At 39.1% G+C, this 26864-nt stretch overlaps 1 protein-coding gene across 1 annotated transcript in view; it reads right to left on the bottom strand.

Moving 5' to 3' along the window:
- The window catches only part of LOC117983246 (uncharacterized), a 123236-nt gene that overhangs the window by 18685 nt on the left and 77687 nt on the right, over positions 1-26864 (bottom strand). The gene's annotated exons all lie outside the window — the stretch shown is intronic.

The following is a 26864-nucleotide window of genomic DNA, read 5'->3' on the forward strand; positions in this document are numbered from 1 at the left end:
ATAGAGATAAGGTCGGCTTTGGTTTATCAAGTTCTTAGTTACTAAGCTGGTAGCCAATAACCACTCCTTCTCAGCTTTCAGTGAGGAAAAGAAAGAGAAGGCATAATTATTGCGTTTCTAGTTACCAAAAAACCAAACAATGCATGGTCAGTTGCCAGTTGGCAGCGTTGCGTTGTCAGGTGGTTCGTCATAGATGATAGCTGATAACCGTTGCTAGCTACGACAATAACGATACGGTACGCTATAGGCGTGGCAGCGGTTTTCAGTTACGTTAAGCTATAGCGGACACATGTCTTCTGAAAAGCCGATATGAAAATAAATTATGAACTAATAATGTTGAAATAGAGTAAATAAAGATAATATTATTTAAGTTAATCCAGAGCTTACTGAATTATAAATATAAATTATTATTGTTGTGCTATGCTTGGAGTAATTCTCAAAGTCAAAGTCAAATTCATTTATTGCATCATACATCATCATCATCATGATCAACCCATCACCGGCTCACTACAGAGCGCGGGTCTCCTCTCAGAGTGAGAATGGTTTTGGCCATAGTCTACCACGCTGGCCATGTGCGGATTGTTAGACTTCACACACCTTTGAGAACATTATGGAGAACTCTCAGGCATGCAGGTTTCCTCACGATGTTTTCCTTCACCGTTAAAGCAAGTGATATTTAAATATTTAAAACGCACATAATTCCGAAAAGTTAGAGGTGCGTGCCCGGGATCGAACCCCCGACCTCCGATTAGAAGGCGGACGTCCTAACCACTAGGCTAGATCACTGCTTGCATCATACATATTAGATATAAATTGTTTTTCAAGCGCACAATATACTACTAGGTGATGCCTGCGACTTTGTCAGCGTGGATTTAACTTTTTAAAATCCAGTGGGAACTCTTAAATTTTTCGAGAAACGTCTTTAACTATAACCATGCATAAAATCACGAAGGACAAACCAACACACCAATAAACCAACAAATCAACAAACTAACAAACTAGTACTTAACATTATATAAATAACAAAAACTACAAGGAATTGATAAAGATTTATTCCTACAAATTGTTCAAGCATTTCAAAATAAGAACCTGACGCAAAGAAAGAAAAGTATTTACGTTTAGAAAAATCTACTTAAACTAGTAACAAAGTCACCGCCACCCCCTCAGTAACGAAATAAACATCTTTAGTGCCGTTTAAATATCTTTCTTCGAAACTAAGATCGTATCAATACGAATAGAGATAGAAGTTTAGGCGTTATCGAAGTCTCTATCAATGTAGAGAAAGAGCCCGGGAGGGCCAGACCTTCGTCTAAATATATAAAAGGAAAAGGTGACTGACTAACTGATCTATCAACGCACAGCTCAAACTACTGGACGGATCGGGCTGAAATTTGGCATACAGATAGCTATTATGACGTAGGCATCCGCTAAGAAAGGATTTTTAAAAATTCAACTCCTAAGAGGGTGAAATAGGGGCTTGAAATTTGTGTATTCCACGCGGACGAAGTCACGAGCATAAGCTAGTTATTTTATAAAAGAGGAAAGTTTCTCTACGCACTGTCCCCAACACAGGGAGGAACGATCAGCGACTACGAAGTTTAGATCACGGTGACTTTGGCAGATCAGGTAACTTTAGACGTATAAAATCTTTCATCAAAGTACAAAGTCTAATTTTATTTATATTTTTTTCCGAATAGTATTAGAAATGACGTCATGCATTGCCAGATACTAAGTATCGTGGCAACCCCCTGCCCCTTACTTTAAGGCTGATCGTTCCTCCCTTTGTTGGGGACAGTGCGCAGGGAAACTTTCAGCTTTTATAAAATAACGAAGGTTGGGCCCTCACGGGCTCTTAGTCCAATGTGTAGTGCGTCAGTATTTCGTTGAATTTGTATACCACTTAAACGTACGACGCGATAAAACTTTTGAAATTGTCTTTGGTGTCTATAAAAGAAGTGAGAGTCGAACTATTTAGAGTTACAGTCGTAATGCAGTGTATTGATTGTTCTTGTAGTTTTGAAGTCATTTTAATTTTTTTATGCTCTTTTAACCTGGTAAGATAATGAAAGAGTATTGTAGGATCTGTGATTTATACGAACAACTAGCTTCACTATACATATTATATCCACGATAAGCACTACTTAAGTCTAAATATATAAAAGGAAAAGATGACTAATTGACTGACTGACTGACTGATCATGACTGATAGCTATTATGACGTAGATATTTGCTAAGAAACGATTTTTGAAAATTCAAACCTTAACTGCGGTTACACACTCATCCAATGCGAGTCCGAGAAAATAAGTTTTTTTTTGTTTTGTACTAGCTTATTCCCGCGACTTCGTCCGCGTGGACTACACAAACAAGCTTCTAATTTACCCCCTTAGGGGTTGAATTTTCAAAAATCCTTTCTAAGCGGAGGCCTACGTGCATCTGCATGCCAAATTTCAGCCCGATCCGTCCAGTAGTTTGAACTGTGCGTTGATAGATCAGTCAGTCAGTCAGTCACCTTCTCCTTTTATATATTAAGATTATATATTAAGATGGTAGCTTATGACATATGTCGTAGATATTTTTTAGTGCGTGATCGAATGTCAAGGGGCGGAGCAACAGATTCCTAAAAGGCCGGCAACGCATCGGCGGTTCCTCTGGTGCTGCAAATGTTCATGGGCGGCGGTAATCACTTAACATCAGGTGACCCGCCTGCTCGTTTGCTCGCTAGCTCTATTAAAAAAAATGTGTGATCTGTAAGGGCTTAGAATAACAACTGTAAGGGGTAAAATAGGAGTTTGGTCTATAGTCCACGCGGATGTAGTCGCGATTACAACCTATAGTAACCTATATATATAAAAGGAAAAGGTGACTGACTGACTGACTGACTGAATGACTGACTGACTGACTGACTGATCTATCAACGCACAGCTCAAACTACTGGACGGATCGGGCTGAAATTTGGCATGCAGATAGCAATTATGACGTAGGCATCCGCTAAGAAAGGATTTTTGAAAATTCAACTCCTAAGGGGGTGAAATAGGGATTTGAAATTTTGTAGTCCACGCGGACGAAGTCGCGAGCATAAGCTAGTAACCTATATTTCTATAACAATGTTACATTCCGATGAATTCTGATATGACCGAGAGGAAAGGACTTAGAAAGTTCCATAATAATTGAAAGCTGAGAGGTAGCATTATGAGAAATATTCAAACAGAGGTTTCCTGGAACATAATTAGTAACAGAATCGATTCGCACAATGCGTTCATAATTTAAATTAAAGGAGAGCTATCGAATTGCGCAGTAACAGTAAACCGGAGGTAAATAATTGAAGTAATTGTTGGGTCAGATCGGGTCAATTAATCATCGGATGCGGTCCGAAGCCACATTACCAATTTATGTTCACCCAAAATACGATGACGCGGCCCAAATGTGTTTTGTTGTGCGAGACACTCGGTCGCTTAACTAGTCAAACATTTTGATGGAACGCTGTTAGCCGTTATTAATTATTGTTGTAGCAAAAAGTGGATTACAGAATTTGGCAAATTATAAAATACTAGCTTACCCGCCCCGGCTTCGCACGGGTGGAATTTAGAAAATTGAGGTAGGGGTTGAATTTCCAAAAATCCTGAAACACGTATTTCTTCAGTTGTGACCGAAAACCCAAATACCAATTTTCATGCAAATAACTTAAAAAATGACGGACTTTCATACATTCCACTTAAGGGTGAAATTTCGAAAAATCCTTTCTTAGCGGATGCCTACGTCATATAGCTATCTGCATGCCAAATTTCAGCCAGATCCGTCCAGTAATTTGAGCTTTGTGTTGATAGATCAATCAATCAGTCAGCCAGTCAGTCAGTCAGTCAGACAGTCAGTCAATCACCTTTTCCTCTTATATATTTAGATAACGTTTCATCCCTTTCCGAACTCCATGGTGGATTGTTCGATCCGATCAACTCAACTATCTTCAGAAAGTGATTCCGAATTTCCGGTTCCCATAAAAAGCGATAAATAATGGTGGGCATAAAATCATGGGCCGTGATGATATTCCAGTGTCTATATCATAACACTGTACGGGGGTTTGCTCGTTGCTACGTTGGTGGCACGATAAACTCTAATAGTGTTAAGGAAAAATAAAAATATTGCATCGTCTTTGACAAGTTCGATGGTCCAAGATTCCTAGCCCGCCAGACCTTACTTTCTTTTTCTTTCTTTCTGAGTAACTTAATGTGTGGGATAGAGTAGTGCTAGGTCTCTCCTTTACTCTCTTTACTGTAAATATTTTTGGTACAAATAAAAAAAACAACCTGGTCATGATGATGATGATGATAATGAGCAAGTTTTGAGTTCTCAATTGATGTAACTAAGTAGGTACCTTTGTATAATATTACTCCTGACGACATCCCTGGTGCAGTGCTGAGGTCTTATAAGAGGGAATCCTGGGTTCGATTCCCGACAGGGGCAGTTTGGGAATTCGCGTAGAAACCGACCAGAGGTATGGTATTACATGAAACTGCCATACCTCCTCCAGGTTAGCTTACTACCATCTTAGACTGCATCTTCACTTATCACCAGGTGAGATCGCAGTCAAGGGTTAACTTGTATAGGATTAAAAAAAAACACTTAGTTATGTTACGATGTGAGTAGCGATAGCATTTGTTTTGAGAAAAGTGAATCAAAAATATTTTCTAGTTCAGTTTAGCAAGAGTTTTGTACGAAATCCAGTTTTTATTCACCACCAACCCAAAAATCAGGGAAGCTTCACATAGTGCGCATCATAAATACAACATCGAGTCGGAGTGCAACGCCTAAAAGCGTCCTAAAAAAACTTCTGTCACGTCCAAAACAATAAAACCTTTGTGTCTATGGCAAAGATATTTTAACACTTTGAATTAGTGATAGATAGGATAAAACGACAAATAAAACATTAATTAAAATATGGGCTCATTGGCCACTTCATAAAATTACATCGCACCCATAGGTAGCTGTTACTAATGAAAAACATAATAATATAAACATCTTGCACATTATTCTTGTACCTTTGTGAAATATGAGGTTGAAATTTTATTACATCTCTCTCATTAGTCGATGCAACTGTTATTTACCAATAAACACATCCTGCAGACTTTCTGTTAAGTGTACCTATGTACATAATTATGTACCTATGTACCTGATAAAAATCATTTGTCAGCCAGAGTTTGAGCCTCAATAGCTCAACAGGTAAAGGAGTGGACTGAAAACCGAAAGGTCGACGGTTCAAACCCCGCCCGTTGCACTATTGTCGTACCTACTCCTAGCACAAGCTTTACGCTTAGTTGGAGGGGAATATTACTCATTTAACATGGCTAATATTCTTTTAACTTAAACAAAAGTACGTTTTATGTATTTTATCAGTGTCAACTCAAGGAACTTCAGCCGGAACTATACAAATCTATGTTCGCTGTCTAAACTGTGGTTTACGTAAGATGTTACTATCAGTTCACTTTGATCCGAGATCATTACAAAGGCACACATTGGAGTCTAATTAGTGGCATGTTAAGCAGATTACACTGCTTTTCAAATACGACTAACTACAACGTTACCTCTACTAATTTGTACCTTCTTAATTATCGGCAGTAATTTGTCTATACTGATTATGTTATCGCTGCTATAACTATCGCGTCTATTCATAATATTAACTAGCTGAACCGCCCCGGCTGTGCTCGGGTGGAATTTAGACAATTGACAAGGGTGGTTGAATTTCCAAAAATCCTGAAACACGTAAAACAGTAGGCATATTTTAAAACATGCTCTATTAGACACAATAGGGAAATTTTTAAAGAACTGAGATAAAACTCTGCGTCTTGCAGACATCTATAAAAATATTATTTAATCAGCCAGAGTTAGACAAACAGTTACTTTTAAACATGCTCTATTAGACACAATAGGGAAATTTTTAAAGAACTGAGATAAAACTCTGCGTCTTGCAGACATCTATAAAAATATTATTTAATCAGCCAGAGTTAGACAAACAGTTACTTTTAAACATGCTCTATTAGACACAATAGGGAAATTTTTAAAGAACTGAGATAAAACTCTGCGTCTTGCAGACATCTATAAAAATATTATTTAATCAGCCAGAGTTAGACAAACAGTTACTTTTAAACATGCTCTATTAGACACAATAGGGAAATTTTTAAAGAACTGAGATAAAACTCTGCGTCTTGCAGACATCTATAAAAATATTATTTAATCAGCCAGAGTTAGACAAACAGTTACTTTTAAACATGCTCTATTAGACACAATATGGAAATTTTTAAAGACCTGAAAATAAATCCTGGTCCCTTGAAAATTCGGAAGTGAACTAAACTCTGACAATATAATATTATGGGCTTTACGGACTGTGTGGTTAGGGTGTTTCTGCTGCCTCAGCCTAATGCAACATAGTGCAATTGTATTTAACTATATTATCGGTATTGCTAAATAGACAATACACCTACTATAAAAATATGTATCTATGCTTCAGTAGATTAGATTAGATTTATTTGCTTTCATGTACGTTAATAATAATTGATGGTGGGTGCTTAAAGCTAAATATACATGAGACCCTGTCAGGGAATTGAAAATACAATTTTAGGTACAGTAAAATGATAAACATTAAAGATACAATAAAATTAAGTTTAAATACAGTAAGGTCAACGTAGAATTGTATATAAATTCTCAATAGCCTCTCTGCCTTGTCGTGAAATGTCTTTGTATCATCAGGGAGTGTGTGAGTGCAGTAAAGTTATCTTTATGTCTCTATTCCTCCAGAAATAGACGGCCATATGCTTACATCCACTCAATACTCACAAAAGTTGAATGCGTTACGTCTGGAGATACGCCACGGGTAATTTACATCGAGATATAAAGGCTCTATCACACGATATACGGCAAGCAGCCGACTATTCCGAATTAAAATCTTGTTCTACGAGCTGTCAAACTTTCGAAACAAGTTATGCCTAATGAAGAAAGGGGTTTTTACAGATTTTGACGTTTGGTACATACATGATATATTTTAGCCTACCGGAAAGTAAAGAGTGGGATAAAAAAAACACTTGAAAGAAGTTGCGAGCATGGTACAGAAATAGTTTGCATTCTGGAGACGGGCATCCCGGAAAATCAAACAGTTCTCATGGCTTCACCTAGTAAATAATGTAATACTCGGAACTTTAATGCATTGTTGAATGTATATTATTTTTATTTAATTCCTCAATCAAGACATGCCAGAATTATCTGTATGAGTGTTAGCTAATGTACGCTAAGTATAAACGATATTTCTTCGTGCAAACTGTGGAACCAACTCCCATCGGCGGTGTTCCCACTAGATTATAACATGGGGTTATTCAAGGGGCGGACCAACAAATTCCTAAAAGGCCGGCAACGCATCGGCGGCTCCTCTGGTGCTGCAAATGTTCATGGGCGGCGGTAATCACTTAACATCAGGTGACCCGCCTGCTCGCTTGCTCGCTATATCTATTAAAAAAAAAAAAAAAAAAAACGATGAACAGCTCAAACACAGCTTGTCTGATAGTACCCTTATGTACATCACATTCATTAGATGTGGTACATTGTGAACAACCCATTGAACGTTTTGACATGTGTAGGTACTCGAAAAGAGGATTACAATACTTTACCGTTCGGGACCTTTTATATTGTTACCTTTGAAAGGAATTTTGTGAAAACACACCAGCATATAAAGTCAAAATTAAGTCCAGGTGTATAATGTATCCAGATGTCCAGATGTATAATGTATCCAGATGTCCAGATGTATGCATGTAGGTAATAACGCAACCCCACTAAAAGTAATTTTCAGAAATTCTACTCGAATAAAGCTGGGACGTTTCAGATAGTTTATATTTATACCTACTACCCTTTCATCTCTCACCAAAAAAAAATACGCGCGTTCCCGTGTACAGTGTACACTGTACACTGTACACTGTACACTGTAGTATTGGAAACATCAACTGTCATTCATTTGAATTAGTCTCGGCATGTCCGTCCGATTCCCCGTAGGTTCCCAACATGCCCTTTAGATTAAGCCAATTTTGGATACAAGAAAAGTTTGTTTTACACATAAAAGTTTGAGCCTCGATAGCTCAACTATTAAAGGAGCGGACTGAAAACCGAAAGATCGCCGGTTCAAATCCCACCCGTTGCACTATTGTCGTACCTACTCCTTGCACAAGCTTTACGCTTAATTGGAGGGGAAAGAGGAATTTTAATCAGCAATTAACTTGGCTAATATTCTTTTGCAAAAAAGAAGTAGGTACTAGCTGATGCGCGCGACTTCGTATGCGTGGATTTAGGTTTTTGAAAATCCCGTGGGAGCTTCTTGATTTTCCGGGATAAAAAGTAGCCCATATCACTCTCCAGGTGTTAAAGTATACCTAGGCAAAAAATCACGTCGACCCGTTTGCTCTGTTGCGACGTGATTGAAGGACAAACCAGCAAACAATAATATACTTAGACATTTATAATATAATAAAAAGAATACCCGGCTGAGTTTGTTGTGGGCTCTTCTCAGACCCGGGCGCGTTTGGAACCCTCGTAGCTTTAGTTTTAAGTTTGCGTAATAATTATCACCACTATATCTTACAAATGTAACACCATACCAGACTATCAATACGAGTAATTTATTACCTACCTATTTTGAATAAATCATTTGACTTTGACTTTGACTTTGACTTTATGGGTGAAAGGTTATCAAAAATTGCCAAAGGCTGGCTTTATAACAATATAGTAAACAAAGTAAATTTTTAGATTGAATCCACGTGCAAGTACCTCGACTGCTCTATAAAAAGGCAGTTATTGAAATGCCAGCACAAGGTGACGTAGCTACCTTCGCTAACTGCCGACAAGGGAGCCATGTCCCATATTGCGCGCCTCTTTTCCACCTTCACAAAGTAGCTATAACCGTATCCGTGAAAAAAGCCACGATAGCGTAGTGGTTAAGACATCGGCCCCCAGTTCGGTGGTCGAAGGTTCAAGGCTCTTTCCGGAGTTATGTGCAAATATCACTTGCTTTAACGGTGAATGGAAACATCATGGGGAAACCGGCATGCCTAAGAGTTCTCCATAATATTCTCAAAAGTGTGTGAAGTCTGCGAATCCGCACTGGGCCAGCGCTACAGACTATATGGCCTTAACATTCGGATAGGAGACCCGTCCTCAGTAGTGGGCCGGCGATATCAGTTCTTATAATATGATTACTTACTATCTTTTAATTTCATCAATAAATCTTAAATCTAAATATATAAAATGAATAGGTGACTGACTGACTGACTGATCTATCAACGCACAGCTCAAACTACTGGACGGATTGGGCTGAAATTTGGCATGGAGCTAGCTATTATGACATAGGCATCCGCTAAGAAAGGATTTTTGAAAACTCAACCCCTAAGGGGGTGAAATAGGGGTTTGAAATTTGTGAATTCCACGCGAACAAAGTCGCAAACATAAGCTAGTTGAGCAATCTAATAGAAGCTCTCAATAAGACATACACTGCTTATCTCCACAAAGCCTTTAAGAGGAAGAAAATTAAATAAACATCAGAAGACCTCTCCAAGCTATAAGAGTAAATCATTTAATTACTCTAAGTAAATAAACGGGGCGATGAAATGAAAAATAAAAGCAAAAGAGTAAAATTATCGAAGTCCGGGACAATTTGTAATTATTGTGAGTCGGTGTTTTTCCTACCGCAAAATTCGATGTTATTTTATGCTTTTGTGACACCTTTTGGTAAATATTTCAACACACGTATTATAAACAAAGTAATTAAATTGATAAGAATTTTACTCGCTTTGAAAGTGAACGAAAACATGGCGAAAAAATGTCCGCCGCCGCCCAAATGGCGAGTTTGGTGGATTTAGATTACACCCTTCTCATTCTAAGAGATGCAGAGGAGAAGAGTGGGCTAGCGGAAGCTGGCTGGGCTTAGTCAGTAAATACCATACGATTTTTGACAAATAATAACAACAAAAGTAATTAACTTTCAACAGCCTACTAACAGATATTATTAATTTCAGCTGTATAATGTGTTGTAAGGTTTAATTTTTGAAAATTCAATACAAAAATTCTAAATTGTCTCTGGTTTAGTCTGATGGGAGACTTAGACCATGGCTACTAACCACCCTACCGGAAAAGCGATTTAGCATTCCGGTACGATACCACTGCCAATCTTTTCAAGTAAGGCCCCTTTCATTTTAGATTGCATCATCACTTAACATCAGGTGAGATCGCAATCAAGGGCTAACTTGTAACGGAATAAAAGTAGAGAAACTGTAGCAGATATGTATCCAGAAAAACCAACCGATAGAAACACACCGTCATTGAAAATATAGACAAACAAAGTAACAAAAGTCGATGTACCGAACGCACAAAGGTTTGATGCGACTTTGTGACGTTCGCGTCGGCCTCTATAAAATATTTTCCGATACCAGGGGAAATTGGTCAAAAATGACTGCCGAACAAGATTATACCATGCCGTCATACACGACAAGCTAAAAGGGAATTTAAGACTATAGATTTAAAGTTTGGTTTTGCACAACTTGACCCATATTTTCATTTCGCGGAGACTCGTCTACTGTTCTTGTATTATGTAGGTTATTCTGAAGTATGAATTCCATAATTTTGAGTTTTTCCAGGACTTTGAGTTTTCTATTTTCAATGAGGTCTCCGATTTCCTCAACATCCATATGTTATTTCGATACTAAAGTTATAGCAGAAACGCCTTTCACTCAGTCAGATTTTAATCAAATGTATTTCAGAAAGTTTTTATATCCGTACGCCCGAATGAAAAAACGGAACAGGTTTATAGGATTACTCGTGTGTCTGTCTGCCAGTCTGTCCTTCTGTGACAGCAAATTTGCTACAAATTACTGTACTAGAGGATTACTTTTGGGAGGCAAATTATAGTAAAAAGTTTTGCAAACTGTACCGTGACATATATTAAGTGAAAAGGATTGTTGTAAAGGCATCCAATATATATTTCTCCAACGCCAGCGCTCGCATAACGCTAGTAGGATAGGGGCCTTAAAGTCCAACATATCTTATTATGCAACTTAATTTAAACTGACCATTAAGTCAGTTTCTGAAGATAGACCAGCAGATTCAAAATAATCAAGTAAGTAACTTTAAATCATTGACACCGACTAAAAGTTTACGAAATTGCCCAGTAGGCACGATGTTCAGTTTCCAATATACATAAACAGTCAATACAAACTTTCTTAACAAAATCTCCACTCGATTCACGTGTCTTGTAACCATGGTAATCTATTGGAAAACAATACGGTATTTGACAATAAGTCAAATCAGTCACTTTTTATCAACGTCATAACGCCGCACTTAGTATGCGATATTCTATGCAATACTGTAGGGCGATTGTCTAAAACCTGCATCAATCATTATTACAATCTCAATTGTTCTGATTTTTGTTGCAACAATGCATTGTGGCCAATAGTGAGCGAGCATTAACCAATCAGAGATGATTGCGATCGTGACATTGTAGCTGTCAAACAACCGCGATAGGGCCACAGGAATATGACGTCACATCATAATGACGTACTTTTTTAGTATAATCGATAATTTAAAATGGTTATTACACTTAAAACTAACAAAGGACGTGGATTTTACGTATTTTGGACGACCTATGTAATAATTACTGAGAAATAATTTATTTTTGATGTAGTCAATCACCGAATTGCAGTTGAGCTTTGTCCTACTTTACGGCGTCACAAATGGCTACCCTAGCCTGAAGCCTGGGAGCTTTATTTATTGAAACCTTATTACCTCAGTCTGAAGTCGATTTTAAACTTTAAGATATTACACAGTTCACAGCGTTCAGTTCAGCTTTGTCTTATGGCAAATTTTATACCTATATTGTCATATTTTACTGGAAAAATTTCTGTGGACATATCGATTCCCTTTCTATTGTGGAATTCTTTTCGCCTTCTTTTTATACCTGAAGATTTATCGGAGAGTTAATATAACCTTCATCATCATCATCATCAACCAATAGACGTCCACTGCTGGACATAGGTCTCTTGTAGGGACTACCACACGCCACAGACTTGCGCCGCCTGAATCCAGCGGCTCCCTGCGACTCGTCTGATGTCGTCCATCCACCTAGTGGGGGGTCTTCCAACGCTGCGTCTTCCGGTGTGAGGTCGCCATTCCAGCACCTAGGGACCCCAACGTCTATCGGTTGTTCGAACTATGTACCTTGCCCATTGCCACTTCAGCTTCGCAACCCGTTGAGCTATGTCGGTTACTCTAGTTCTCCAACGGATCTCCTCATATCATATTTTACTTGAAAAATTTCTGTGGACATATCGATTCCCTTTCTATTGTGAATTCTTTTCGCCTTCTTTTTATACCTGAAGATTTATTGGAGAGTTAATATAACCTTACTCTCTTAGATTTATGCGATTCATATAATTCAATTCTTGTTTTATCGCTTTCCGGAATGCTGGGGTGCCAACTGGGCACAAATTATTTCTCCAAGGCCACGTAAAATGGAGAAGGAACAAATGATTATGATATTCTTAAATGTAACTTTAACCAATACAGACGAAATAGTAGCTACAGTACCTGACAGAAAGTAATGTACATCGACCATTTGAAAAAAAAATCGGCTTTGTAGAGCGTTGTCTCTGTCACTTATACCTATGTGACGTTTTGTCGGTCTCAACGACAGAGACAATGCTCAATCAAATATCATCAAACGAGCCGCAGAGAGACGCTGGATTCAGGTGATGCAAGACCGCGACGTGTCGAAATCCTTAAGAGACAGGATGTCTATCGGTTGATAATAATGATGATGATGAAGTACAAGACGTAAAAATAGCAAAATAAGTAAGATAAGTAGGTACCTAGTTGCTAAAAATTCATACTAATATTATAAATGCGAAAGTGTGTCTGTCTGTCTGTCTGTCTGCTAGCCTTTCACGGCCCATCCGTTCAACCGATTTTGACGAAATTTGGTACAGCGATAGCTTGCATCCCGGGGAAGGATATAGGCTACTTTTTATCACGGAAAAGCAAAGAGTTCCCACGGGATTTTTAAAAACCTAAGTCTACGCGGACGAAGTCGCGGGCATCAGCTAGTCATGAATAATTTTTTTGTTGGTTAACCTTAGACAATCAAAACCGGCCTCAAACGCCAAACTGAATGTGTTTTTATAGGAAAAATTACGAGAATGTATAAATTTCTTCGTTTTACGCGAACTCCTTACACGGACGCGTAATGACTCGATATGTTACGGTATAAATGGCTCAGAAAAATAAATGTCCACATTCTCCCCTTGCGAGGGTTTTTATTCCTCCTTTCTGATGATACTGTAACTTTTATATACATATTTTATTTTATAAATTTAGTAAAGTACCCGTTCTTATTGTTACACGGCTAGGTTATGGCCTCCTCTTACATTTTTATCAAAGGACTTACTAGCTGTGTCAAACAGTCGGCTTTCTAATTCTATAGACGTAACTAGTAGACCCGCTCCGGCTTCGCTCGGGTGGAATTTAGAAAAGGTGGGGTTAGAAAGGTTCGAGGTGGTCGAAGGTCGAATTTCCAAAAATCCTGGAACACGTATTTCTTCATTAGTGACCGAAAACCCAAATACAAATTTTCATGCAAATAACTTGAAAAATGACTTTCATACAAACTTTCATCCCCTATTTAACCCACTTAGGGGTGGAATTTCGAAAAATCCTTTTTAAGTGGATCCTACTCTTTACAAAGAATACACCTTTAAAATTTCATGTCTCTAGGACCAGTGGTTTAGGCTGTGCGTTGATATATATGTCAGTCAGTCAGTCAGGACTTTGCATTTTATATATATAGATTTCAACATTTTCTTCGTGAAACATTCTAAATGTTGGTAAATTCACACGGAAATCATAAGTTTAGACAAGTTATAAATAAATACAGACAGACAGTGGGTACTGGGCAGACTAGGTCTATGATAGAACCTTGTAGCCACTGGTCAGACGTTTTGAGTTTTGATTCCCTAACTCAGTGTCTAACACTGAATGATAGCCCCCGAGCTCATTTGACATTAATTTTTATCCATTGAAGGTTATCTTCGAAAAAATATTTTCATGTCAATCACTGAAGCAGCAATGTGGCGTCATGGCTTTGAGTTAGTGAATCACTCCTGGATCGCGTACCAGCAAACGCAGTGTGGGATGACCAGCCGCCGAGCTCATTTTACATTAGTTGGTTCTACATTGCTGCTTCATTGAGTGATTTTGAAATAATTTTTCAAAGAAAACCTTCATTGGATAATTCAATAAATATCAAATGATGATGGCTATCATTCAGTGTTAGACACTGAGTTATCGAATCAGTAGGCTGATAGCTGGAAGCGGTGTATAAGGAAGGAGACCATGTATGGTTGCGTGCTCTTGTGAAGGCTTATGTCCAGCAGTGGACGCAAACAGGCTGATTGATTATGACGATGAATCAAACACTCACGCACATGTTAGAGGAATTCAGATTGCAACTTATTTTAGGTCTAATAATAAACCGATTTTGTACTTTTCAACATTAGAAAAACTACACCCGAAGGGATGCCGTTAGGAGACAGGATTACAAAGTTTTTCCATCTAAAACTTACACTATAAATCGCTACGGTTCAAGGAATGGCAACTATCAAAGCTCTAGTCTTTTCATTGACAATTTATGGTGGATTTGCATTTCAGTCAAGTAAATTATATGAGGGACGAGGGTGCACTAGTTTCAATCTATAAATTATTGTAATGGATCATTAGAATTTTAAAAATCTCATATTTATTGAAGGAGTTGAATTGTTGAGTAAATTATAAGCTATGCTTGTACCATACGATAGTAGTTTCGGTCTATAATTTTTGCCGTGGTATTTAGATGTCAAGATCAAATATTGTTTCGATCTTAAACTTTGACTTTTAGGGCTCCATACCTCAAAATGAAAAACGGAACTTTTATAGGATCACTTTGTTGTCTATCTGTCAGTCTATCTGTCGGTCTGTCTGTCAAGAAACCTATAGGGTAGGGCAGGTACTAACCTACCCTATAGGTAGGTTAACCTAACCTAACTTAATAGCACACGTAAGGGGAAAAATCCGAAAATTGTGAAGGTGGTGGCGATAGAAGGGCTGGCTCATTTTTTGCGCAACGGATCAGCCTGGCTGTCCAGCGCGGAAATGCAGCCAGTATTCTTGGCACCATTCCACGCGGGCATGATTTGTATATAATTAGATAAGGCTAGTTTAAGGTTTTATTGTAATATTTTCTTAAAAAGAAAACTTATGAAGCATCAAGAATGTTTGCAAACATTCTACCAACGGTTCTGTTGAAGAGAAACCGGTTTATTGATTTTAGGTGTTAATTTACAATAGCAGCGGCTATTTCCAGCACAGCTTTTCATGTTTCAAAGAGCTTGAAACTGTAGACAAGCACTTAAACCGCTGCAGCTACAGTGAGATTTTAATCAGGAGAATCTCTGTCGTTGGCTTAATCAAAGGAAACTTAAATAGCTAGAGCGACTTCATCCACCGACGCGCTTTGATTTGATTATGCCCGTAATTTCTATGTGTTAAGTTTTTGTTTTAATTTTCTTTGCTCCTGACGCAGTACTTCTTTATAGTTGTACTAGCTTATCCCCGTGAGTTCGTCCGCGTGGACTATTGAAACCCCTATTTCACCCCCTAGGAGTTGAATTTTCAAAAATCCTTTCTTAGCGGATGCCTACGGTATAATAGCATGCCAAATTTCAGCCCGATCCGTGCAGTAGTTTGAGCTGTGCGTTAATAGATCAATCAGTCAGTCAGTCAGTCTTTACTTTATATAAATTTAGATATCACAATTATTACTTACCTGTTTTAAAAATAGCATTCTAAATACTCATCGTACAGAAAATACAGTGAAGTTGTTTTCATTCAATATCATAATGGTGCCTTGGAAATAGCTGCGACCACAGACAGACGGGCCCGACCGCATTGTCCACGAATGTAACGCGATAGAATCGATTCGCTCCGTATAACGACTCGATAATATAAAATCGATACTGATACCCGCCGCCCGCACTCGCTTCTTACGCCGGTGAATTAAAAACGCCTTAAACGTGGGCGAGTGCGGGTGACGTGCGGGTATGCGGGGCGTTACCCCGCTTCATATCCCGATTGTCATCTCAACCTGTCGCGGACTATCTGTCCGTCGCTTTACCACTATTTAACGGCTATCGCCGCTTCAAAACAATGGAATGATCTTCTATCTATTATTCAATAAAGTCTAGACACCCATTTATCTAGGTATAACAGTTTTAGACTTATCCAATGAAAGCCTATTATATTGAAAGGGTTTCGTGTTTTTATCAGAATATATTACAATTTACAAAGGATCGGTAGACAGGGACGCTAACTTTCAAAGATGTTAACTCAATCTGAAAACCTTAGACCCTCGATCTGAGAACCTAAGCTGAAAACACATGAGCTGAAGAGACATGGTCGCTAACTATGGGCCTCATAAGAAAGCTCAGAGTCACTCAGCGGGCGATGGAGAGAGTTATGTGCGGAGTTTCTCTACGTGATCAAATCAGAAATGAGGAGATCCGTAGGAGAACTAGAGTAACCGACATAGCTAAACGGGTTGCGAAGCTGAAGTGGCAATGGGCAGGGCACATAGTTCGTAAAACCGATAGACGTTGGGGTCCCAAGGTGCTGGAATGACGACCTCGCACCGGAAGACGCAGCGTTGGAAGACCCCCCACTAGGTGGACGGACGACATCAGACGAGTCGCAGGGAGCCGCTGGATTCAGGCGGCGCAAGACGGTGGCGTGTGGAAGTCCTTACAAAAGACCTCTTCTCAGACCTGGGTGCGTTTGGAACCCTCGTAGCTTTAGTTTTAAGTACGTATTAATTATCACCACTATATCGTATCATCAAACAGAACATTTAGAGCCTCAATAGCTCAACCGGTAAAGGAGTGGACTGAAAACCGCAAGGTCGACGGTTCAAACCCCGCCCGTTGCACTATTGTCGTACCTACTCCTAGCACAAGCGTGACGCTTAGTTGGAGAGGAAAGGGGAATATTAGTCATTTAACATGGCTAATATTCTTTAAAAAAAAAAAAAAAATTATGACAATCAGGAAGCGTAAAATTTTACCAATTCTGAATAAATAATTTGAGTTTGAGTTCGACCTATGTCCAGCAGTGGACGTCTACCGGTTGATGATGATGATGATTATTATGACTGTACTTAATACGTTGCAAGGGGTTAGCAAAGCGGAAGTGAACATGTGAAAGGACCTCCCTCGTCTTGCACGCGAAATGAATAGCGCTAGTTTGCGATAAAAATCATAACGCATTACCACCGCTCGTACGTTACCATATTTCTTGGCGCACTGATTAGATATGGAAAATTGTAGCACGAGAGATGGTGGGAAGTTTTCTGTAGGTACTTGTTATGCTCGCTTGTTATGCTTCGCTCAGCGAGCAATGGAGAGGGCTATGTTAGGAGTTTCCTTGAGGGACAAGATCCGAAATGAGGAGATTCGCAGGAGAACCAAGGTCACTGACATAGCCCAAACTATTAGCAAGCTGAAGTGGCAGTGGGCAGGTCATGCCTGTCGTAGAGGCGATGGCCGTTGGAGCCGGAAAGTCCTTGAGTGGAGACCGCGTTTAAGCAAGCGTAGTGTGGGACGCCCTCCAGCACGATGGACCGACGATATAAAGAGGCTGGCGGGAAGTGGCTGGATGAGGAAGGCTGAGGACCGGGTGTGGTGGCGCTCTTTAGGGAAGGCCTATGTCCAACAGTGGACGTCCACAGGCTGATGATGATGATGATGATGATGATGACTTGTTATGAGCTGAAAGTCTGTAAAATAAAATAGGAGCTTACTTGGTCATGTGACACAAGTAAGCCCTTGATTGCAATCTCATCTGGTGGTAAGTGATGATGCAATCTAAGATGGAAGCGGGCTAACCTGGAAGGATTTTGGCAGTTTTTATTAAGCCCATACCCCTTTAGTTTCTACACGGCATCGGACACTAAATCGCTTGGTGGCACGGCTTTGCCGGTAGGGTGGTAACTAGCCACGGTCGAAACCTCCCACCAGACCAGAAATATTGAAATTATAAAATTACAAACGCCTGCCAGGAATCGAACCCGGGTCCTTCCACTAATCAGACCACAGCGCTTACCACTACGCCAGGGAGGTCGTCAAAATAATAAAAATACGTACCTACCTACCTATAGATCTTGCATTTCATGAGTGCGCGTGGTTCATGAAGTTTCGCTACCCAAATCTTACTATAATATCCTAATCCTAATCCTAATCCTAATAATATTAAAAATGTGAAAATGTGGATGTTTGGATGTTTATTACTCAATCACGCAAAACTGGTGAACGGATTTGCATGAAATTTGGAATGGAGATATATTATACCCTGGATTAACACATAGGCTACTTTTTATCCCGGACAATCAAAGAGTTCAAGCGGGATTTTGACGTAAATCCACGCGGACGAAGTCGCGGGCATCAGCTAGTCCTAATTAATATTATAAATGTGAAAGTGTGGATGTTTGGATGTTTGGATGTTATATTATGTTGCATACCTATTTCCCACCAGCAGCTCTTAGACTATAATATTCGCGGGTGAAATAATATTCTGATAAATGCACTCCAAGCGATAACGGCGCAAAAGATGGCCCCCATAATGGTAGGAACCGCTCGAAACTAGACTCATTTTTGCAAGTGTCCTAAGAAATTAGCTTTTTTACATCATGATCATGATCAACCCATCACCGGCCCAATACTGAGCATGGGTCCCCTCTCAGAATAAAAAGGGTTTAGGCCCTAGTCTGGCACGCAGACCCAATTCGGATTGGCAGACTACAGATTTTCATTGCGTGCCGAATGGTAAACATGTTGAGTTCTCTTGTATTTGTTAAGTAATTATTCCTTCTCATATTTCCCACCAGCTCTTAGACAATAATATTCGCGGGTGAAATAATATCCTGATATATGCGCTCGGGGCGATAACGGCACGAAAGATGGCCCCCTTAATGGTAGGAACCGGTCGGAATTGACCGAAATTGGACGGACCAGCCGTCCGAAGACGCGTATTTTTACATATTATTTTACGGGGCGCCATTGACATGTGATTACCAAGATATCACTACCTTATTGTGTACCTTACAGTGGTAGATGCATCCGACTATTCGTAAGTACTTGTAAAAGTTTATTCGAATAAAAAAGATTTTTATTTTATTTTATTTTTATTATTTTAGCGTTTAAAACTACCGTGAGTGATTTCCATTATAAATAATATCTGTCCTGGCTGTACTCACGTGTTTAGTCGACGTTAGCCCGACTAGTTTCGAACCCATCCGGGGTCCTTTTTCAAGGGAGTCAGTTCACTACCTACCCGTTATACGATTTATTGGTTTGTTCTCTTATTGGCTTGTCCTTCAATCATGTCGCAATGGAGCAACGGATCAACGTGATTTTTTGCATGGTTATCGTTACAAAGCTGGAAAGTGACATAGGCTAATTTTTATCCCGGAAAATATAAGAGTTTCCACGGGATTTTTAAAAACCTAAATCCACTTGGACGAAGTTTTGACCGTCAGCCTGTACAGAATAAATAGTTTTCTATAAAGCTGTCAAAATTAGTATGATACTAGACAACTGTCAAGAACGAGTACAGTACGTGGCAGAAAATAATGTACATCGGCATTTAGAATGACATTTCGGCTTTGTGGAACGTTGTTTCTGTCACTCATACCTTTATAATATGACGTTTTGTCGGTCTCAACGACAGAGACCAGTTGACCAATCAGAGCTTTGTCAGATGACCAAATAAAATTAGCACGCTATTTACCGACAATCTGATTGGTCTGCTCAACATATCTGGCACCGATTTTTCAGGATACTAAAACTTTAGAGCTTGTAAAGGTGTATCTTTGGTTTTTCATATCAATGTCAGTTGCGGTAAATTACGACGGATTTTTGCGTAGAGCATATTTCGTGAAGGTGCGTTATGAAAGCGATCCTTGCCTTCGAGAGCCGAAAAAGGTATAATTATTGCATGTAATATTTCATAGGGTTAGCAGTTATCCTTCCTAATTCGATTCCGTTATGGATTGTTATTGCTAGGGAGACGTAGAATAGATCTTACAAGCTGAAGACCGAAACTTCGTCCGCGTGGATTTAAGTTTTTTAAAAATCCTTTGGGAACTCTTTGATGTTCCGGGATAAAAACTAGCTCACTAAAATGTCTCAGTAAAATGTCACTCTCCAGTACCCGTAGTACAAGATTTTACGTCTCACCAAACCAAACCAAATTCGAGAGTCGAAATACTTCCGCGTTACAGTAAACTAGCTGGATCTTAAACGCCTTGTTTTAAAGCTCAAGTTTGTCTACACTTCTACAGCCAGCGCTCCAAGCGGAAACATTGCGAAATTAAAATCAGTGGCATTGAATATTTGACTTCAATTCAAGGCTGTTTAGGTCCATTTTACTGTAACGCGGAAGTATTTCGACTCTCGAATTTCGTTTGGTTTGGTGAGACGTAAAATCTTGTACTACGGGTACAGGTCTTTATTTATACCCCATGCAAAAACTCACGTCAATCCGTTGCACCGTTGCGACGTGATTGAAGGACAAACCAATAAACAAACACACTTTTGCATATTTTATAATAAGGGTACTGATTTGATCATCATCTCAAACCATCGCCGGCCCCTTAAATGGATCACTAGAACTATTACTACCCACATTATACATACGAAAGTGTGTTAGTTTATTTGTCCTTCAATCACTTTACAACGCGAACAAAGCAACGGATCGATGTAATTAGGGTTCCGTACCTCAAAGGGATAAATCCAAAAACTTCACTTGTGCTACAAGATCTACCTACCTGCCAAATTTCGTGATTTTAGGTCAACGGGAAGTACCCTCTAGGTTTTCTTGACAGACACGACAGACAGACAGACAACAAAGCGATCCTATAAGGGTTCCGTTTTTCCTTTTTCGGTACGGAACCGTAAAAAGAAAAGTGCTGTGGCGAACATGGCTATAGTGATGCCAAAGCTAACTTCACAAAAGCTATAGTTTTGCAGTCAGTGTTAGGTGATTGGTTAAAGCCGTGAAGGGTGAAAATTAGTTAGTTTTAGGCAGTGGTCCGACCGCCGACGATGAACGAGAAACGAGTAGAACTAGAAACTATAAACGAGTTTGCGATCAGCGGGAAGTGAGTGTGTAGTTTTGATAGTTTTGTCGCCGGCCTATTTAAGCGAGTGTGCAAATGCGACGAGCGATTACTCGCGCCATTCACCCGCGCCCCGTGGTCGCTCAGTCCTGTACAAACCTGCGCGCGCGTAACAGTGTTCAAGCGAGCGAGCATCGCTGAACGAATATCGCTTAGCGAGTTTGTTTTGAAAGCTCGACGCTCAGCGATAAAACTACTAAAGCGAGTCGTCGCCGGCAGTGTGAACAGTCAGAGAGCAACTTTTGATATAATATGCATCTTTTTGGTTTACACGGAATGTACATTTATTGTGAGTTTCTTGAGCGAGAAAACCGCCGATAGTTAGTCGTTTTCTCGCCGGCGGTCGGACCACTGCCTTAGACAGTACCTTCACCCTTCACAGCATCGCCTATCGATGATTGTATGGAACTGAAATAAAAAATATGATATGGTCAGTAAAATGCAATGACGTACTTTTTAGGGTTCCGTATGTCGTAGGGTCAAAATGAAAAACGAAACCCTTATAGGATCACGCCGTGCCTGTCAAATAAACCTATAGGGTACTTTCCGTTAACCTAGAATCATGAAATTTGGTACGTTGGTAGGTCTAGCACTAGTCAAGGAATAAATCTGAAATCCATGAATTCCTATCACAAAAACAATTAAAATGTGTTCATGAACAAATAATTAGTATTTTCAATTTTCTAAGTAAGATAACTATATCAAGTGGGGTATCATATGAAAGGGCTTTACCTGTACATTCTAAAACAGATTTTTGTTTATTTTTATGTATAATAGTGTTTGATTTATCGTATCTTATACAAGGAAAATCTTACTGACTGACTGAATGAATGATCACAGCTCTAACTACTGAACGGATCAGGCTGAAATTTGGCATGCAGATAGCTATTATAACGTAGACATCCGCTAAGAAAGGATTTGGAATAATTCAACCCCTAAAGTGGTAATTTGTATTTGTACAAAATTAGCACCATTCTACACCGTAGTCGAAACAAATGTAAACGGCGCATTCTGAAAATCGGCTTTCTGCAATCGAATGCACCCGAAAAGGACGGAGATAGTATTACAGTAAGAGTGAGGGGGATAGATGCAATGCGGACAGAACCAGACGCGAATGGAATTGCAAATGTGCGAAGCTCACAACGCAGTATGAGGGAGCGCTTATTTTTCTTCAGGATACGTCAACGCCTGTATTTGTACGAGGTCTACAAAGTAAAACAGACATGGTGAATGGAGGTGTTCTTGTTGCGTTTTCTTATACAAATGCTACAAAAATATCTCTATTTTTGTAGCGAAAATAGAGATATTTGTATGAAAAAACCGGCCAAGTGCGACTCAGGCTCGCGCAATGAGGGTTCCACTTCCGTACTACAGTCGTATTTTTTCAACATTTTGCAGGATAATTCAAAAACTATGATACATAAAAATAAATAAAAATCTGTTTTAGAATGCACAGGTGAAGATCTTTCATATGATACCCCACTTGATATAGTTATCTTACTTAATAATAATAATAATAATAATAAATAAGCCTTTTATTAACTGAAAAAATATAAATATGTAGGTATACACAGAATCAAATTTTTCTAGTTGCTAGGTACTCACACTTTTCATACTTTACTTAGTTGAAACAAAATTTATGTTCTATGCTTATTTCCTTATTTTTAAACCTTTATCTTGATTAGTTGTAAAATCACTGAAAGTTTATCTTACTTAGAAAATTGAAAAATACTAATTATTAGTTCATGACCACAATTTAATTTGTTTTGTGTGATCTAACCCTAAATTCACGGTTTTCAGATTTTTTCCAAATGGCAGCTATAAGATCTACCTACCTGCAAAATTTCATGATTCTAGGTCAACGGGAAGTACCCTGTAGGTTTCTTGACAGACAGACGGACAGGCAGACAGACAGACAACAAAGTGATCCTATAAGGGTTCCGTTTTTCCTTTTGAGGTACGGAACCCTAAAAAGGAAACCTTATCTGTCATGTATGTCAAGAAAAGGGAATCAAAGCCTATAGGGTAGGCGCTACCCATTGACCTAGAATCATGAAATTTGGCAAGTAGGTAGGTATAACCCGCGACAGGTACGGGGGGACGCCCCGCTTGCCATCTCAACCTGTCGCGGGTAAAACAGAAATTTGAAATTTTTTAAGTCCACGCGGACAAAGTCGCGGGCATAAGCTAGTTAATTTATACTTTTCATAACACAAAATCACCGCCAATAACAAATGCAAATTGAGGAAGGCGAAATTAAAAAAGTTCCCGAATTGAATTTTTAATGATTGCCCCGACGATACTTTCTTCACGGTTCAATGCGATAGTTTACGGCGAGCCAAGTTCATTAATTGAGTTAGAGTCGGGCTTCGGTTTGTTTTTACGCTGTCATAGTCAAGGCGGATTCCTGAGGAATACTCTAAAAGGTAAGAACTTGGTATATTTTTACTAAATTTATGTCTTCATCTATGACTCTACCCTACCAAAAAAGCCTACATGTAAAATCTCAAGTTTTCAGAACCAATCGATAAAGTATTACGTGCTTAAGAAAAAGAGTCATCTCATGGTATGGGATCATCTCTACATCGCGCCTAAAAAAAGAGGTAGATGGGTTCAAAATTAGATTATACGTTTCATGATACAAAATCACCGCCAATAAGAAGTGCAAATTGAGGAAGGCGAAATTAAAAAAGTTCCCGAATTGAATTTTTAATGATTGCCCCGACGTTACTTCTTCACGGTTCAATGCGATAGTTTATGGCGAGCCAAGTTCATTTATTGAGTTACAGTCGGGCTTCGGGTTGTTTTTACGCTGTCATAGTCAAGGCGGATTCCAAAGGAATATTCTAAAAGGTGAATACTTGGAATATATTTTGAACTAGATTTATGGCTTCCTTTTATATCTCTTCTAGTTCACCTACCACGGTATCGGGTAGAATTTCTGTTTTTTTTACAATTTGGGACTCTACCCTACCAAAAAAGTCAATATATTGTAAAATCTCAAGTTTTCAGAACCAATCGATAGAGCTTTACGTGCGTAAGAAAAAGAGTCATCTCATGGTATGGGATCATCTCTACATCGCGCCTAGAAAAAGAGGTAGGTGGGTTCCAAATTAGATTATATGTACGTTTTATGATACAAAATCACCGCCAATAACAAATGCAAATTTAGGAAGGCGAAATTAAAAAAGTTCCCGAATTGAATTTTTAATGATTGCCCCGACGTTACTTTCTTCACGGTTCAATGCGATAGTTTACGGCGAGCCAAGTTCATTAATTGAGTTAGAATCGGGCTTCGGGTTGTTTTTACGCTGTCATAATCAAGGCGGATTCCTCAGGAATATTTTTAAAAGTAAGAACTTGGAATATTTTAACTACATTTATGGCTTCAGATTTCATCTTGTAAACAGCTGTTCTAGTTCACCTACCACGACATTGGGTGGAATTATTGAAAATCCTTTTCAAGTTGACTCCATCCTACCGAGAAAACCATCATGTTGTGGCGGTTACCACAATATAAACTAGATGGCGCTGTTCAATCGATGACGTAGTCCCGAACAAATGTACCGCCGATAGTAATCGCACTAACGGAGTTTTCTGCAATCTGGACTATATATAGAAGTTTCAAGACATAACCGTCGGCCCAGCTGGCGCTACCGAGCACAACCAACCGCTCGGTGGGAGAGCTCCCCTTTGGTACGGTCGAGCCTGCACACCGCTCCCGTACAATGTAAAATCTCTCTCAAGTTCTTAGAACTCATCCATTGAGTTGTACGTGACTGAGAAAAAGAGTCATCTCATGGTATGGGGATTATCTTTATTAAAAAGAGCAACCGCCGAGTTTCTTGCTGGTTCTTCTCGGTAGGAACGGCATTCCGAACCAGTGGTAAATTAAAACTACCTGACTATTCATAAGCACTTTTAAAAAGTTTACATGAATAAAAAAACATTCTATTCTATTCTATTCTTTACATCGCGTCTTTAAAAAGAGATAGCTCTCAAATTCGATTATAGGTACAGTTTATGAGACAAAATAATCACCGCCAATAAAAAATTAAAATTGAGAAAACCCAATTCAAAAATTTCTGAATTGAATTTTTAACGATGGCCACGACGATATTAATGAAGAAATAGAGATTAGAGAAGTGTTCAGATTTTAAGAAAGTCATCCCTGTCAAGAGTTTTTCTACATAATATGTAAAAGGAAAAGCTGACTGACTGATCTATCAACCTACAACTCAAACTACTGGACGGATCGGGCTGTAAGGTATGTAGATAGCTATTATGACGTCGGTATCCGCTTTCTAAAAATTAATGAGACAAATTTCAAACGTCTATTTTATCCCCTTTCCCTGAGGGACGGACGCGGAAAAAGTCGCGGGAGTAAGTTAGTTTTAAAATAAAAAATAGCGAGCAAATAAGCAGGCGGGTCATCTGATGTTAAATGATTACCGCCTCCAATGAACATTTGCAGCACCAGAGGAACCACGAATGCGTTGCTGGCTTTTCAGGTATTTGTAGATCCGCCCCTTGAAGAACCCCATGTTGAAATCTAGTGGGAACACCGCCGACGGAGTGTCAAAGGTTTATTTTCAACTAACCCAGACAAACAAAATCGCGACGTCCATCGTGACACGGTCACCAACTACCGACAATTAATAAAGTAGGTCTTTGAAAAATTTCGCAGTTCAATTTAGAAACTTTATTAGAGAGAAGTTCGATAATTAAGTTAGTGTCGAGATGCTGGATTGTTTTTAGTTTCGCTACCCTGTGGCACGGTCAAAGGAAAAATCTTTTAGAATATTTTCCAAAGGTGAATCTCGGACTTGCAATCTCATTATTGGGCCAAGTTATCCGTGCCGAGTTTGTTTTGGAGAGCAATCCTATCCGGGGGGAATTTTTAATTGTAGTGGTGATTATTATAGTTGCCGAGAGTTCGTGTTCTATTTTTTTTCGCAGAGTTCTTTCCGAGTGACAATTATTGGATGTACCGTTAAATTGCGAGTTGTTTTTAAGGATTCTTTCTGGTTTTTATATGTTTTTTCGATTTGTAGGTAACATTTTGAGTTTTGATATAGTATGAGGTGAAGCATCGCAATTCGCATTATTTATGTTGTTAGTGTAAGTGCCACTGCCGTTCCAATTAGATGTGAAATAAATAAATAATATACAACTATCCTTCCTCTTGTTGCCTTTTATTATACCTACTAATATTATGATAATAATTGTGAACGTGTGTCTGTTTATCTAATTGTCTGTTATCTTTTCACGGCTCATCTGTTCCAACTGTACTTTAGCAGTGTCAATACTCGATGTTACTTTTTTTTTTTTAATAGAGATAGCGAGCAAACGAGCAGGCGGGTCACTTGATGTTAAGTGATTACCGCCGCCCATGAACATTTGCAGCACCAGAGGAACCGCCGATGCGTTGCCGGCCTTTTAGGAATTTGTTGGTCCGTCCCTTGAATAACCCCATGTTGTAATCTAGTGGGAACACCGCCGATGGGAGTTGGTTCCACAGTTTGCACGTGCGTGGAAAGAAGGATCTGGCACAGCGGACGGTCGAAGTGCACCAGACACCCAGGTGGTGAAG

Source organism: Maniola hyperantus, chromosome 6 (assembly GCF_902806685.2).
Source record: "Maniola hyperantus chromosome 6, iAphHyp1.2, whole genome shotgun sequence".
NCBI lineage: Eukaryota > Metazoa > Arthropoda > Insecta > Lepidoptera > Nymphalidae > Maniola > Maniola hyperantus.